This window comes from Choloepus didactylus, chromosome 18, assembly GCF_015220235.1.
Source record: "Choloepus didactylus isolate mChoDid1 chromosome 18, mChoDid1.pri, whole genome shotgun sequence".
NCBI classification, from domain to species: Eukaryota; Metazoa; Chordata; class Mammalia; order Pilosa; family Megalonychidae; genus Choloepus; species Choloepus didactylus.
The window spans coordinates 28916385-28932983 of NC_051324.1; the positions used below are offsets into that span (position 1 = coordinate 28916385).

Below are 16599 nucleotides of genomic sequence, written 5' to 3' on the forward strand. Positions count from 1 at the left end.
GATTTCTCTCACCATAGATTGGCTTTGCCTGTTTTCATACTTCATGATGAAATTACGTGATGCTCTCTTTTGCGCCTGGTTTCTTTCGCTTAATATATTGTTTTTGAGATTCATCCACGTTGTTGCATGCACCAGTAGTTCATTCCTTTTTATTGCCGAATGATTTTCAAGTGTATGGATATAGTATAATTTGTTTATCCATTCACCTGATGGTGGGCATATGGTGGTCTGCAGTTTTTGGTAATTCTGAAAAACTCCTGTGAGCATTCATTTATAAGTCTTTTGTGGACATATATTTAATTTCTCTTGGGCAAATAGCCATGAGTGGAATAGTTGGTACATTAGATTAGGAGCATGTTTAACTAAGACATGGCCAAATTGTTACCCAAAGTGGTTGTACTATTTTATGTTCCCACCAGTAAGGTAGGCGAGTTGTTGCTTCAAGTCTTTGTCAAATCTTGACTTTGTCCATCATTTTAATTTTGCCATTCTTGAAGATGTATAGTTGTATTTCATTGATGTTCTATTTGCATTTCTCTGGTGATTAATGATACTGAGCACAATTTTAACTGCTTATTGGCCATTTATATATTACTTTTTTTGAGATGTTTGTTCAAGTCTCTTGCCCATTTAAACAACTGGTGTACTTTTTATTTTTGTTAACCAGTTTGTAGGAGTGTTCTATATGTTTTGACTACAAGTCCTTTGTCAAATATATGTATTGTGAATATTTTCTCTTTGTCTGTGGCTTACCTTTTCATTTTCTTAATGATATTTTTTCCTACCTTTAAAATAAACTTCATTAAGGTATAATTTACATAGGATAAAATTTTAGTATACAACTCAATGAACTTTTACAAATGTTTATACCCTTGTAACCACCATTCTAATCAAAATATAGAACATTTCCATTACACCCCACCTCAAATTTCCCTATTTGCCATCAACCCTCATCCTGTTGGAGACGTTCATATGAACAGAACCATATGGTATATCCTCTTTTGTGTCTGACTCCTTTCTCCCAGCATAATGTTTTTCAGATTCATTCTGTTGTTGCATGTATCAGTAATTCATTTCTTCTTACTGCTGAGTTTTACTTCTTCCATTCTATTTTTTATTCTTTTTATTTCTTTCTCTTGCCTCACTTCACAGAAAGTCCAGTATAGTATGAAAAAAAAAAACAAAACCTCACAAAAACTGGAGAGAGAAGACATCCTTGTTCTGTTCTTGAATTTAGGAAGAAAGGATTCATTATTTCACCAATACATTTGTTAGGTGTTGGGTTGTTCTTAAATGCCTTTGTCAGATTGAGGAACTCTCCTATTCCTACTTTGCCGTTTTTTGTTTTTTTTTTTTTTTTTTTAATCATCAATGAATATTACGCTTCGGCTAATGTGTTCTCTTTCTATTGAGATGATCATATGATTTTTCTCCATTATTCTTTTAATGTGGTGAATGATATTGATTGGTTTGTAGATGTTGAACCCATCTTGCATTCCTGGGTTTAAACCTCACTTGGTCATGATTCATTATCCTCTATACATATATTGCTATATTCAACTAGCTAATATTCTGTGGAAGATTTTTGCATCTATGTTCATTAGGGATAGTGTATGCAATTTTCTTTTCTTGTAATACCCTCTTGGCTTGGGACATTGTCAGGTTTTGGTATTGGGATTACGCCGACCTCATAAAAAGAGCTGTGAAATGTTTCTTCTTTATTTTCTGAAAGAGTTTTTGTAGACTTGGTATTGTTCTTTCCTTAAATGTTTGCTAGAATTCACCAGGGAAGCCATCTGAACCTGATGGTATTTTGTGTGTGCGTGCGAAGATTTTAAATTATGAATCAAATTCCTTTATTAGGTATAGAGACATTCAAATTCTCTGTATCCTCTTGTGCTAGTTTTGGTAACTTTTTTTTAAGGAATTTGTCCAGTTTTTAAATTTATTAGCATAAAACTTTATAAAACATTCCTTTATCATTCTTTTAAGGTCTGCAGACTCTGTAGTGACGTCCTCTGTTTCATTTCTGATATTGGAAATTTGATTTATCCCTCTCTTTCCTTATTATTATTGATTTTTAATTTAATTGTACTTTGGTCAGAGAACATGCTCCCCATGGTTTCATTACTTTAAAATTAATTGAGTTTTGTTTTATATTATTATTTTTAGCTGTTTCTCTAGGATTTAGAGCATGCATCCTTTACTTATCAGTTGACCTTGAATTAATATTATACAACTTCACATATAATTCTATGTACATCCCTTCCAGTCATCGATTTTTTGTCATGTATTTTACTTCTACATGTTATAAATGCTATAATACACTATTATTGTTTTTGTCTTAACCAGTCCATTGACTTCTAAAACATCTGAGTAAAGAAAGAAAACATTTCTATTTACTCACACATTTCCAAGGTTCATCATTCCTTCCTGTAAACCTCAATTTCCATTTCTCTTTAAGTTGAAGAATTTCCTTTAACATGTCTTGTGGCATGTGTTTACTGGTGGCAGATTTTCTGTTTTCATTTATCTATACTATGCTTCAAATTTGTTTTTATTTTTTGAAAGATATTTTGACTGTATGTAGTTTGATAAAATATTCCTTTCAGCCTTATAAAGATGTTGTTCCATTGTCTTCTGGTCTCCGTTTTTCCTCATGAGAAGTCAGTTGCAATTTTTCTTCTTGTTTCCCTGTAGGTATATATGCCTTTTTTCCTCTTGCCACTTCTAAGATTTTCTCTTTATCTTTGGTTTTCAGGAGTTCAACTATGGCATACTTAGGCATGGTTTTCTTCATATTTATTCTGCCTGGTGATCACTGACCTTATGTCTGTGGAATTAGGCTTTTGAACAAATTTGGAAAAATTCAGCCAATATTTCTTCATAGAATTTTCTGTCACATTCTCTCTCCTCACTAACTGATTCCATTATTCGCACGTTGGACTGCTTATTACTGTTCCACAAGTCATTAAAGTGCTGTTCACAATTTGATTAGTTTTTTTCTCTTTGTGTCTCACTTGGATAATTTCTATGACCTTTTTTTCAAAGTTCAATGTTCAGTTATTTTTTTTGGTATCTCATCTGCTGTTAGTCTCATATAACAATTTTTTAAATGATTCAGATACAGTATTTTTCAGCTCTAGGGCTTTCATTTTTTAAAAATTTTATTTATCTTTAGTTGTGGTAAAATATACAAAATGTTGAAATCATTTTACCCATTTTTAAGTGTGCAATTCTGTAACACTAAGTAAATTGACAATAATGTGTAACTTTCACCACTGTTTCCAAACTATTTTCATCATCATAAAACAAAACTCATACTCATTTAGTAATGACCCCCCCATTCCTCCCCCCTGGTGACCGCAATTCTGCCTTTTGCCTCTATTTAAAATTATTTCTTATAGAAGAAATCACACAATATTTGCCCCTTTGTGTCAGACTTATTTTACTCAACATGATATCTTCAAGGCTCATTCATGTTTTAGGATGTACTTTTCTTTTTATGGCTGAAAAATATTCCATTGTATGGCTATAGCATTTTGCTTATCCATTCATCTACTGATGGACACTTGGGTTGCTTCCACCTTTTGACTATTGTGAATAATGCTGCAATGAACACTGGTGTACAAATATCTGAGTCCTCGCTTTCAATTCCTTGAGGTATATACCTAGGAATGGAATTGCTGGGTTAGATGTTAATTCTATGTTTAATTTTCTGAGGAACCACCAAACTCTTTCTATAGCAACTGTGCCATTTTACCATTTCCACCAACAATGTAATAAGATTCCTATTTCTCCACTTCCTTACCAACACTTATTTTCTGTTTTTTTTTTTTTTTTTTTAATTTTTGTTAATAATAGCCATCCTAGTTGGGTGTACAGTGGTATCTCATTGTGGTTTTAATTTATATTTCTCCAATGACTAATGATGTTGAGTATCTTTTCATATGCTTGCTGGTCAATTGTATATCTACTTTGGAGAAATGTCTATTCAAATCTTTGGCCCATTTTAAAATTATATTGTTTATCTTCTTGTTGTTGAGGGGTAGGATTTCCTTATATATTCTGGGATTTTAAACCCTTATTGAATATATGGTTTCCAGATATTTTCTCACATTCTGTAGGTTGTCTTTTCATTTTCTCAACAAAATACTGGCATGCTAAACCCAAAAGTGTATTAAAAGGATTATACACCATGACCAAGTGGGATTTATTCAAGGAATTCGAGGATGGTTTAACATAAGAAAATTGAATAAATTTGGAAAAATTCAGCCAATATTTCTTCAAATAATTGTCTGTCCCTTTGTCTCTCCTCACTATCTGGGATTCCATTAAATGTATGTTGGACTACAACATACTTTAATGTATTACAACACATTAATAGAATGGAGGAAAAAATATGATCATCTCAACTGATGCTGAAAAGTCATTTGCCAAAATCCAACATCCTCTCATAATAAAAACACTCACAACCAGGAATAGAAGGGAACTTTCTCAACATGAAAAAGGCATTTATGAAAAACCCACAATAAATATCATACTCACTGGTAAAAGACTGAAAGCTTTATCCATTTGGTTTAAAAAAATATTTTCATAGCTTGCCTAAAAGTCTCTCTTTAGTTTCATTTTTCTGCAATTATATAAAATGTATTTTTAAAGTTGGCACTTTCTAATTCCAACATTGGGATTATATATAGGTCTAGTTCTATTGATTACTTTTTTTTCTTTTCATAATTTTCCTATTTCTGTCTTAATTTTCATTTTCTTTCTTAATTTTATTAATTTCTTAAATAATTTTCTTAAATTAATTTTATTAATTTCTTAAGAATTTCTTAATTTCTTAAGAAATTCATTTTCTTAATTTCATTCTTAATTTTCTTTCTTAATTTTCTTTTCATAATTTCCCTATTTCTGTCACAATTTCCTTATTTTCATTCCTATTTCTTGTCTAGCAATTTTTTTTTTATTGTATACTGGATCTAATTATTTTTCATCATATGCTGGATATTGTGGATAACTCTGTTATAGTGATTCTGGATTTTGTTATCTTCCTCTGAATGGTATTGAGTTTTGTTCCAGCAGGTGTTTAAATAATGGCAGGTCACTTTGATCTTGTGGGTGCTTTGTTTAAAGCTTTTTTAGGGTGGGTATATTTTAGTTTTGTCTTTAGTTTTGAGTTATATCTCTTTATCTTGGGATGTGATCTTAACTTCTAAGGCATGTCACTTCTGGGGTTTCAGTGGAAAGCCTGAGGTCTTTATTAAGTCTCTCTACTTTGTGGGACTTAAATTGAAATGTTTGTTTCTCATGCAGAAGAAGCTGCTGAAATTATTGCTCAGCTCTTTCAATCTTTCAACTGTGTTTTTCCCCCTGGGCTCCTTGGAATTACTCTCTATCCATACACAGTTCAAGGGTCAGCCTAGGATTTTAGGGAGGTTTATATAAAATTTGAGGGTAGATGGCAGCATAGAGAGGAGTGGAAGTTAGTTAGTCCCCCCCTGGAACAACTAATAAACAACCAGGAACAACTAGTAAATGATCTGGAATAACTGCTGAGGGACAACTGTGACTGTCCACACATTGTACACCAACCTGGATTGGGAGCAATGCCTGAGATTGCAGCATGGAATCTGTAAGTAGAAACTGCAGACCCAAGCCAGGAGCCCCCTCCCCCATGGCAGCCCAAACTGCAAAGCCTCTCTGTGATAGAGAGCAGCACTCTCTGAACAAGTGAATATAGCTAAGTCCAGCTCCAGCTGGGGTTTTAATTAACATGTTGACTGCTCAATGCAAGCTGAAAATCCCCAACAAGCAGACAGGGGCTTTTAGTGATGACTGACCTTGAAGGGCCAGAAGACTTCTCTTTCCCAGGAGGGGGAGCCCAGAGGATTGGGTGATATCTTTGGCTGGTGGGTGAAACTGGGAGCCATGGACTGACACTGAAAGAGGGCTTTCTGTCCCTTTTTCTCTCTCTCAATCTGAGTGGCTCAGTGGAGAAAGCCTCAGCCACTTTCAGTTCACAGTGCTCAGACCCAGACAAGGGTGGAGATAGCAGAGTCAGAGAGACAAAGAAGCTATTTAAATGCAAATGAAAATTCCCTGGGGGAATGTATCATCCCTAAGATGAAAGAGGTGGTGCCCAGCTCTACTACCAGCCTTCCATTCAGATGAAAACCCCAGGGCCTGGGGGAAAACAATCAAACCAGAAAAAACTTAAGCTGAGAATTAAAGGGGCCATGCCTCCTTACACCAGTTGGGAGCGACAGGCTGACAGACCACCTGCTGGACAGGTTAAGAAAAGCACAGTGACTTGAAGCATCACAGGGTGTGTCAATCTTCAAAGACACACCCTTAGGGAAACCTCGTACTGAATATTTCCTCCTTCTGGGACCTGAGCCTGTTCTGGTCTGGGAAAACCTGATTAGGGTAGCCAAGGAAACCAGATGCCTAGATAACAGGCAACTACAATCTACACTAAGAAAAACAAAGGTATGGCCCAGTCAAAGGAACAAATTTACACCTCAACTGAGATACAGGAATTGAAACAACTAATGCTAGATCAATTCAAAAAGTTTAGGGAAGATATGGCAAAAGAGATGAAGTGTATAATGAAAACACTGGGTATACATAAGGTAGAAATCGAAAGTTTGAAAAAACAGCTGGCAGAATCTATGGAAATGAAAGGCACAACACAAGAGATAAGAGACACAATGGAGACATACAACATCAGATCTCAAGAGGCAGAAGAAAACACTCAGGAATTGGAGAACAAAACACCTGAAATCCTACACACAAAATAACAAATAGAGAAAAGAATGGAAAAATATGAGCAACATCTCAGGGAATTGAATGACAACATGAAACGCTTGAATGTATGTGTCATGGGTGTCCTAGAAGGAGAAGAGAAGGGAAAAGGGGCAGAAGCAATAATAGAGAAAATAATCAATGAAAATTTCCCATCTCTTATGAAAGACATAAAATTACAGATCCAAGAAGCACAGCGTACCCCAAACAGAATAGATCTTAATAGACCTATGCCAAGACACTTAATAATCAGATTATCAAATGTCAAAGACAAAGAGAGAATCCAAAAGCAGCAAGAGAAAAGTGATTCATCACTTACAAAGGAAGCTTGATAAGACTATGTCTGGATTTCTCAGTAGAAACCATGGTGACAAGAAGGAAGTGGTGTGATACATTTAAGATACAGAAAGAGAAAAACTCTCAACCAAGAATCCTATATCTGGCAAAACTGTCCTTCACATATGAGGGAGAGTTTAAAATATTCTCTGACAAACAGACAATGACAGTTTGTGAACAGGATACCTGCTCTGCAGGAAATACTAAAGGGAGCACTACAGACAGATAGGAAAAGACAGGAGTAAGAGTTTTGGAACACAATTTTGGGTGATGGTAGCACAGCAATGTAAGTACACTGAACAAAGATGATTGTAGGTATGGTTGAAAGAGGAAAGTTAGGAGCATGTGGGACACCAGAAGGAAAGAGAATAGATAAAGACTGGGACTGTATAACTCAGTGAAACCTAGAGTGCTCAACAATTGTGATAAAATGCACAAATATATATATATATATATATATATATATATATATATATATGTATATATTTTTTTTCATGAGGGAGAACAAATGAATGTCACCTTGCAAGGGGTTAAAAATAGGGAGATATTGGGGGAAAATACAATCATTGCAAACTAGAGACTATAATTAACAGAAACATTGTATTATACTTCCTTTAATGTAACAAAGGCAATATACAAAAGCTAAATACATATAAGAGGCGGACATAAGGGAGGGGTATGGGACTCTTGGCATTGGTAATGTTGTCTGACTCTTTATTCTACTTTAGTTTAATGCTATCTTTCCTTTTGTTTCTTCCCAGCTGTCATTTTTTTTCTCTTTCTTTTTTCTTTTTCTTTTGTCTCTCTACCTTCTTTGACTTTTCCTCCTGCTTTCTGGAAGAAATGGAGATGTCCTTATATAGACAGTGGTGATGGTGGTGAATATATAAATATGTGACTATACAGGGAACCATCAACTGTTTACTTAAGAAGGAATGTATGGTGTGTGAAAAAAACTGTCTTAAAAAATGGGTTGATGAATAAATCTTGAGGGCACTATATTGAGTGAAATAAGACAGACACATAGGACAAATATTGTATAGTCTCACTGATATGAACTAATTATAAGAAGTAAACTCACAGACACAAATATAAGTTACCAGGATATAGAATGAGGCTAAAGAATGGGGAGCGGTTGCTTATTATGAGTGGAATGTTCAACTAGGTTGAACTCAAATGTTTGGAAATGGACAGAGGTGATGGTAGCACATTGCAAGAATAACTAACAGTGTTGAATGGTGTGTGAAGGTGGTAGAAAGGGGAAGCTCAGAGTCATGTATGTCACCAGAAGGAAAGTTGGAGGTTAAAAGATGGGAATGTATAAAACAGTGAATCTTGTGGTGGATGATGTCCATGATTAACTGTACAAATACTAGAAATCTCTTTCACGAACCCAGAACAAATGTATGACACTATAATTAGAAGTTAATAATAGAGGGGCATATAGGGAAAAATATACCTATTGCAAACTATATACTACAGTTAGTAGTATTTTAATGTTCTTTCATCAGCAGTAACAAATGTACTATTCCAATACTATGAGTCAACAATGGAGGTGGGGTGGCTAGGGTAGGGGAGGATTTGAGTTTCCTTTTTTTGTCTTTATTTCTTTTCTGGAGTAATGAAAATGTTCTAAAAATTGAAAAAAAAAATAATTGTGGTGATGGATGCACAGCTGTATGATGGTACCGGGGGCAACTGATTGTACACTTTGGATCTTTGGATAATTGTATGGTATGTGAACAATCTCAATAAAATATAAAGTGAACCTGAAGTATGGAAACTGTTCAAATATATTGGTAAATCTAATTCATTTCTGAAAATGTAAATATTAATTTTTAACTAAATTTTTATGACAATAAATTTACAAATAAATTTAAAAAAATTTGTGGGGCTTCCTCCTTTCTTGGATTTCCCCTCCCAATTTGCAACCTTTCTGGCAACCATGAACTCTAACTTCTGACTCCTTAGACAATCAGGTAAATAAATGTGTATTTGATCCAGCGTTGTTCCTTTCCTTCAAGGGCTGTATATCCTCCAGTTTCTATTGGATTTTCGTCTCTTTCAGGTGACTTCAAATAGTAGTTTTACTAGGCCAACTCAGCAGGTGAACTCACTGCCCTCCCCCCTACATGGGATCTGACTCTCAGGGGTGTAAATCTCCCTGAGATATGATGCAGGATATGACTCCTGGGAATGAATCTGGACCTGGTATCTTGGGATTGAGAACAACTTCTTGACCAAAAAGGAGAAGTGGGTGAAACAAAATAAAGTTTCAATGGCCGAGAGGTTTCAAATGGAGTCAAGAGGTCACTCAGGTGGGCATTCTTATGTACTATATGGATATCCCATTCTAGATTTTAGTGAATTGGAATAGCTAGAAGTAAATACCTGAAACTATCAAACTCCAACCCAGTGGCCTTGACTCTTGAAGACGATGTATAACTATGGAGCTTACAAGGGGTGACAGTATGATTGTGAAAACCTGTGGATCACATTCCCTTTATCCAGTGTATGGATGGATGAGTAGAAAAATGGCGACTGTGCCAGTTTGGATGTTTTATGTCCCCCAAAACTCCATGTTCTTTGATGCAATCTTGTGGGGGCAGATATATTACTGTTGATGAGGTTGGAATTTATTGATTGAGTTCTTCCATAGAGATGTGACTCAATCAACTGTGGGCAAGACTTTTGAAAGGATAATTTCTATGGAGGTATTACTCCACCCATTTAGGGTGTGTCTTAATTAAATCACCAGAGCCATATAAAACAGCTGACAAAAAGAAGGACTTCAGAGAAGCTGCAGCTGAGACAGACATTTTGAAGATGGCCACTGAAGCTGACATAGACATTTTGGAGAATGCCATTCTGACATGCAACCTGGGAGCAAGCAGATGCCAGTCATGTGCCTTTCCAGCTAACAGAGGTTTTCTGGATGCCATTGGCCATCCTCCAGTTGAAGGTACCCGAATGTTGATGCCTTACCTTGGACACTTTATGGCCTTAAGACTGTAACTCTGTAACCACATAAACGCCCTTTATAAAAGCCAATCTATTTCTCGTATTTTGCGTAATGGCAGCATTAGCAAACTGAAAAGGGACAAAAAACAAATGAAAAATAGTGTGGGCGGAGTGTGTGTGATTTGGGTGTTCTTTTTTTTTTATTTATTTTTTATTTTTTTTATTTTTATTAAATTCAGTTTTATTGAAATACATTCACACACCATACAATCATCCATGATATACAATCCACTGTCCACAGTATGATAACATAGTTATGCGTTCATCACCACAATCTATCTCTGAACATTTTCCTTACATCAGAAAGAACCAGAACAAGAATAAAAAATAAAAGTGAAAAAAAAAACACCCAAATCATCCCCCTATCCCACCCCATTTGTCCTTTAGTTTTTATCCCCATTCCTCCACTCATCCATACACTAGATAAAGGGGGTGTGATCCACAAGGTCTTCACAATCACACTGTCACCCCTTGTAATCTACATTATTATATAATTGTCTTCAGGAGTCCAGACTGCTGGGTTGGAGTTTGGTAGTTTCAGGTATTTACTTCTAGCTATTCCAATACATTAAAGCCTAAGAGGTGTTATCTATATAGTGCATAAGAATGTCCACCAGAGTGACCTCTCGACTCCATTTGGAATCTCTCAGCCACTGAAACTATTTCGTCTCATTTTGCATCCCCCTTTTGGTCAAGAAGATACTCTCAGTCCCACGATGCTGGGTCCACATTCATCCCCGGGAGTCATACTCTGCGTTGCCAGGGAGATTTACACCCCTGGGAGTCGGGTCCCACGTAGTGGGGAGGGCAGCGAGTTCACCTGTCGAGATGGCTCAGTTAGAGAGAGAGAGGGCCACATTTGAGCAACAAAGAGGTACTCAGGGGGAGACTCTTAGGCACCATTACATACAACTTTAGACTCTCCTTTGTGGTAATGAGCTTCATAAGGGCAAGTCCCATGCTTGAGGGCTCAGCACATCAAACCGCCAGTCCCAATGTTTGTGACAACATACGCTAGGGGATCAACATCTCAAAGTTTAGAGATAGGCCTTACAATTCAGGGATAGAGTTAACTGCTGTAAGAGCTTACAATCTAGGGACTATTATAATTATTGTGTCCATGTTAGGCTATGTTCTAAGATTCATTTCTGAGTTTACACATTGTAGTTAGTCCATATTGGTGAGACATCATCCCTCTCACCATGTTTTCTCCAACACTTTAACTCCTATATATATATTTTCCTACAATTTTATAGAGTTATATTCACATACCATACATTTATCCACAGTGTACAATCAGTTGTTCATGGTATCATCATAAAGTTGTACATTTATCACCACAATCAGCATTTGAACATACTGATTACTACAAGAAAAAAATTTTTTTTTTTTTAAGCAATAAGAAAAAATGATATAAAGAAAACATGTCATACAATACAGTATACTACTAAGGACAGCAAATAACACCACTACCAAGAATCCCATATTACTCCCCTATATCCCCTTCTCATATACATTTAGCATTGGCGTATTGCCTTTGTTACATTTAATGGAGGTATATTACAATGTTACTGTTGACCATAGACTCCAGTTTGCTTTGATTATGTTTTTCCTGAATACCATCCCTTTTTCAAATTTCTACATGGTTGACATTCATTTGCTTTCCCACATGCAAAAACATTTTTATATTTGTATATTTAGTAACAGTCATTGGCCACTCCAGTTTTTGCCACATTATACAGTCCCAGTCTTTATCATCTATCTTTACCTCTGGTGTCATACATTCTCCTATCCCATCTCTTTCAGCTTTACTCACAGACATCTTTGTTCAGTGTACTTACAATACCGTGCTACCATCACACAGTATTATGCTATCTATTTCTGGATCTATGCAATCAATCCTAAACATTCTGTAGTCCTTCAGCATCGAATGGCTGATCTCTGCCCTCTTTCTATCTCCTGGTCGCCTGTGTTGTCAGCTTTTAACTCCCAAAGTTTGTTCATTAATGTCTGTTCATATTAGTGAGACCATACAGAATCTGTCCTTTTGTTTCTGGCTAACTTCACTCAACATAATGTCCTCAAGGTTCATCCACATTATTACATGATCCATGTCTTTGTTCTGTCTTACAGCTGCATAATATTCCATAATGTTCTTTTTTACTTTTATTTTTTATTCTTATTTTTACTTTTTCTGGTATAAGGAAAATGTTCAAAAAATAGATTGGGGTGATGAACGTACAACTATTTGATGGTACTGTGAACAGTTGATTGTACACCAAGGATGATTTTATGATGTGTGAATATATATCAATAAAACTGAATTGAAAAAAATAGTGGTTTTAAAATATTTGTCTGGAATTTATAATGCTATTTCCGGTCAGAGTTAATCTGATATAAGCTACCCCACCATTTCTGGGAACCAAAAGTCTTGATACTTATCTTATTTAATATTCACAGGACTCAAATGAAGTAGGTGTTCCTATTCTCAGTTTATTTATGAGGAAACTGAATATCAGAAAGGTGAAATAGCCTGTCCAAGATCACCACCTAGTAAGTGGCAGAGCCAGCATAGGAACTTAGATGTTTCTGACTTCAAATGTGCACTTGTCACACTATACTACTACGCCCCCATATGACAAGGAAATTGGTGAATGGGTAAACTGTAGGGAACATTACAATCCAATTTAGAATGCAAAGAGGAAGAAACATTTTCAGGAGAACTTTTCAGAGCTTTTATCTTTTTTTTAAAAAAATGAGAAACAACTGTCCCTTTTTTCTTGCTTTCCCAGGAAGAATTTTCTTTAGTCTCTCATCTTCTTCTTTGGAATTTAGGAGGTGGCTGGGCTTTCTCACAGATTTCCTGTTTGATGTTGAATAAGTCACTGCTCCCCTCTGGACCTCAGTTTCCCCATCTGTAGTAGAGAGGATTGGGGTAAATTACCCACAAAGCCTATTAGAGTGTTGACAGTCTTTGGTTTAGAATGGAGTGGGTCCTCAACATTGCTCAATACTGGATACAAATTCATGCAAACCAGATTTAGGAAGGAGCAATAGTGCCTTTTGGCAGGGGCTGGGGGTCTAAAATAATGTAAATTAACTTTATGCGAGGGGCATTTTTCTTTTTCTTCTACCAAAAAGGGTTTCCATAGTGGGTAGATCATGAATTTTGGCTGGTGAAGCTTTGGAGATGGGCTAAGGTTTGTTCAAGGTCAGCCACATCCTCTTTTTTTTCAGAGCTCATGTTTCAGATACCTGGCTATCCTGCTGTGGCTGCTTCATTGTTTGCTCCATCGGCTGCTTGGAAGCCTGGCACACACACAACAGCAGCTAAGAAATGACAGAGTGCCCGGCATCAACTCTTGCTTTCCAATGAGTGTCTGAAAGCGGCTGGAGTATTTGTTTATCTTGCGCAAGCAAGGCCTCAGGGGGACCCTGAAACACTGTCTTGAAATATCTGACGGGCTGTCTCAGGGAAGAAGAATTATATTTGTTTTCTGGCATCCCAAGGGAAAGACAGATACGTGAATGATTGTAACAAGGAAAGTGGGGATGATGATAACATTTACTGATATTGCAGGCACTATGCTAGGCATGTTATGTGCATTCGCTTATTTAATACTGTGATGGTTAGGTTCATGTGTCTACTTGGCCAGGCGATGGTGTCCAGGTGTCCGGTCAAGCAAGCATTGTTCTAACTGTTACTGCAAGGATATTTGTGGCTGGTTAGTAAACCAGAAGGCTGGTTTATTAAATCATCAGTCAATTGACTGCAGCTGTGACTGATTACATCAACAAAGGATGTGTCTTCCTCAATGAGAGAATTCAATCAGCTGGATTTAATCCAATCAGTTGAAGACTTTTAAGGGAGAAAGATAGAGGACCTTCTTCTTTGGCTAGCCAAGAAGCATTTCCTGAGGAGTTCATAGAACACCTTCATCGGAGTTGCCAGTTTGCTGCCTGCCCAATGGAATTTGGACTCGTGCATCCCCAGAGTTGTGTGAGACACTTTTATAAACTCATATATTTACAGATATCTCTTGTTTGTTCTGTTTCCCTGGAGAACCCTAACTAATACAAATACTAAGGAAGGATAAATTATGGTTCAACATAGGAAGAACTTTCTAACCCACCAGTATGATTCAATAATAAAATCGCTGTCTTGGGAGTGAGATCCCCATCACTGAGAGGGTTTAAGCTGGAATGGAGAGAGAGAGTCAAGCATAAGGTGTGCAGTTGGATGAGATGACTCCTAAGGTCCTTCCAACTCCTACAAGTCTATGATTCTAATTTGATAATTAAAAACAGTGGAAAGATCCAGACAGAACCTTGAACCTCTTTCATGAGCTAGCTGTGTGACTTAGGTAAACTACACAGCCTTCCTCTCTAACCCCTCCTGCTTTTAGTCTCTTCACATGATTAAATAAAACATAAGTAAGTTCAGTGCCCAGCAGCTAGTAGGTGCTCACCAAGCCTCAATTCCCATCCCTTTCCCCTAATAAATTCCTCCATGCTTTTCTACCCTGTCATTCATGCAACAAATAACCCAGCTCCAGCTCTTCTCTCTTTATACTTTGGTTCTACAGACCAGCACATCTTCACCCTTTTTGCCTTATTATTATTTTTTTTAATCTCCATTTTATTGAGATATATTCACATACCATGCAGTCATACAAAACAAATCATACATTCGATTGTTCACAGTACCATTACATAGTTGTACATTCATCACCTAAATCAATCCCTGACACCTTCATTAGCACACACACACAAATAACAAGAATAATAATTAGAGTGAAAAAGAGCAATTGAAGTAAAAAAGAACACTGGGTACCTTTGTCTGTTTGTTTGTTTCCTTCCCCTATTTTTCTACTCATCCATCCATAAACTAGGCAAAGTGGAGTGTGGTCCTTATGGCTTTCCCAATCCCATTGTCACCCCTCATAAGCTACATTTTCATACAATTATCTTCGAGATTCATGGGTTCTGGGTTGTAGTTTGATAGTTTCAGGTATCCACCACCAGCTACACCAATTCTTTAGAACCTAAAAAGTGTTGTCCAAATTGTGCGTAAGAGTGCCCACCACAGTGACCTCTCGGCTCCTTTTGGAATCTCTCTGCCACTCAAGCTTATTTCATTTCCTTCCACATCCCCCTTTTGGTCAAGAAGATGTTCTCCATCCCACGATGCCAGGTCTACATTCCTCCCCGGGAGTCATATTCCACGTTGCCAGGGAGATTCACTCCCCTGGGTGTCTGATCCCACGTAGGGGGGTGGGCAGTGATTTCACCTTTCAAGTTGGCTTAGGTAGAGAGAGAGGGCCACATCTGAGCAACAAAGAGGCATTCGGGAGGAGACTCTTTTTTTTTTTTTTTTTAATCATCATTTTATTGAGATATATTCACATACCACGCAGTCATACAAAACAAATTGTACTTTCGATTGTTTACAGTACCATTACATAGTTGTACATTCATCACCTAAATCAATCCCTGACACCTTCATTAGCACACACACAAAAATAACAAGAATAATAATTAGAGTGAAAAAGAGCAATTGAAGTAAAAAAGAACACTGGGTACCTCTGTCTGTTTGTTTGCTTCCCCTACTTTTCTACACATCCATCCATAAACTAGACAAAGTGGAGTTTGGTCCTTATGGCATTCCCAATCCCACTGTCACCCCTCATAAGCTACATTTTTATACAACTGTCTTCGAGATTCATGGGTTCTGGGTTGTAGTTTAATAGTTTCAGGTATCCACCACCAGCTACCCCAATTCTTTAGAACCTAAAAAAGGTTGTCTAAAGTGTGCGTAAGAGTGCCCACCAGAGTGATCTCTCGGCTCGTTTTGGAATCTCTCTGCCACTGAAGCTTATTTCATTTCCTTTCACATCCCCCTTTTGGTCAAGAAGATGTTCTCCATCCCACGATGCCGGGTCTACATTCCTCCCCGGGAGTCATATTCCACGTTGCCAGGGAGATTCACTTCCCTGGGTGTCTGATCCCACGTAGGGGGGAGGGCAGTGATTTCACCTTTCAAGTTGGCTTAGCCAGAGAGAGAGGGCCACATCTGAGCAACAAAGAGGCATTCGGGAGGAGACTCTTAGGCACAAATACAGGGAGGCCTAGCCTCTCCTTTGCAGCAACCGTCTTCCCTAGGGTAAAACTTATGGTAGAGGGCTCAACCCATCAAACCACCAGTCCCCTATGTCTGTGGTCATGTTAGCAACCATGGAGGTGGGGTAGGCGAATACCCCTGCATTCTCGGGAGGAGACTCTTAGGCAAAATTATAGGGAGGCCTAGCCTCTCCTTTACAGCAACCATCTTCCCAAGGGTAAAACCTATGGTAGATGGCTCAACCCATCGAACCACCAGTCCCCTAAGTCTGTGGTCATGTTAGCAACCATCGAGGTTGCATTCTCCACAAGCTC

At 37.3% G+C, this 16599-nt stretch overlaps 1 protein-coding gene across 4 annotated transcripts in view; it reads right to left on the minus strand.

Moving 5' to 3' along the window:
* The window catches only part of ASIC2 (acid sensing ion channel subunit 2), a 1088307-nt gene that overhangs the window by 18366 nt on the left and 1053342 nt on the right, over nucleotides 1-16599 (minus strand). The window lies entirely within an intron of this gene.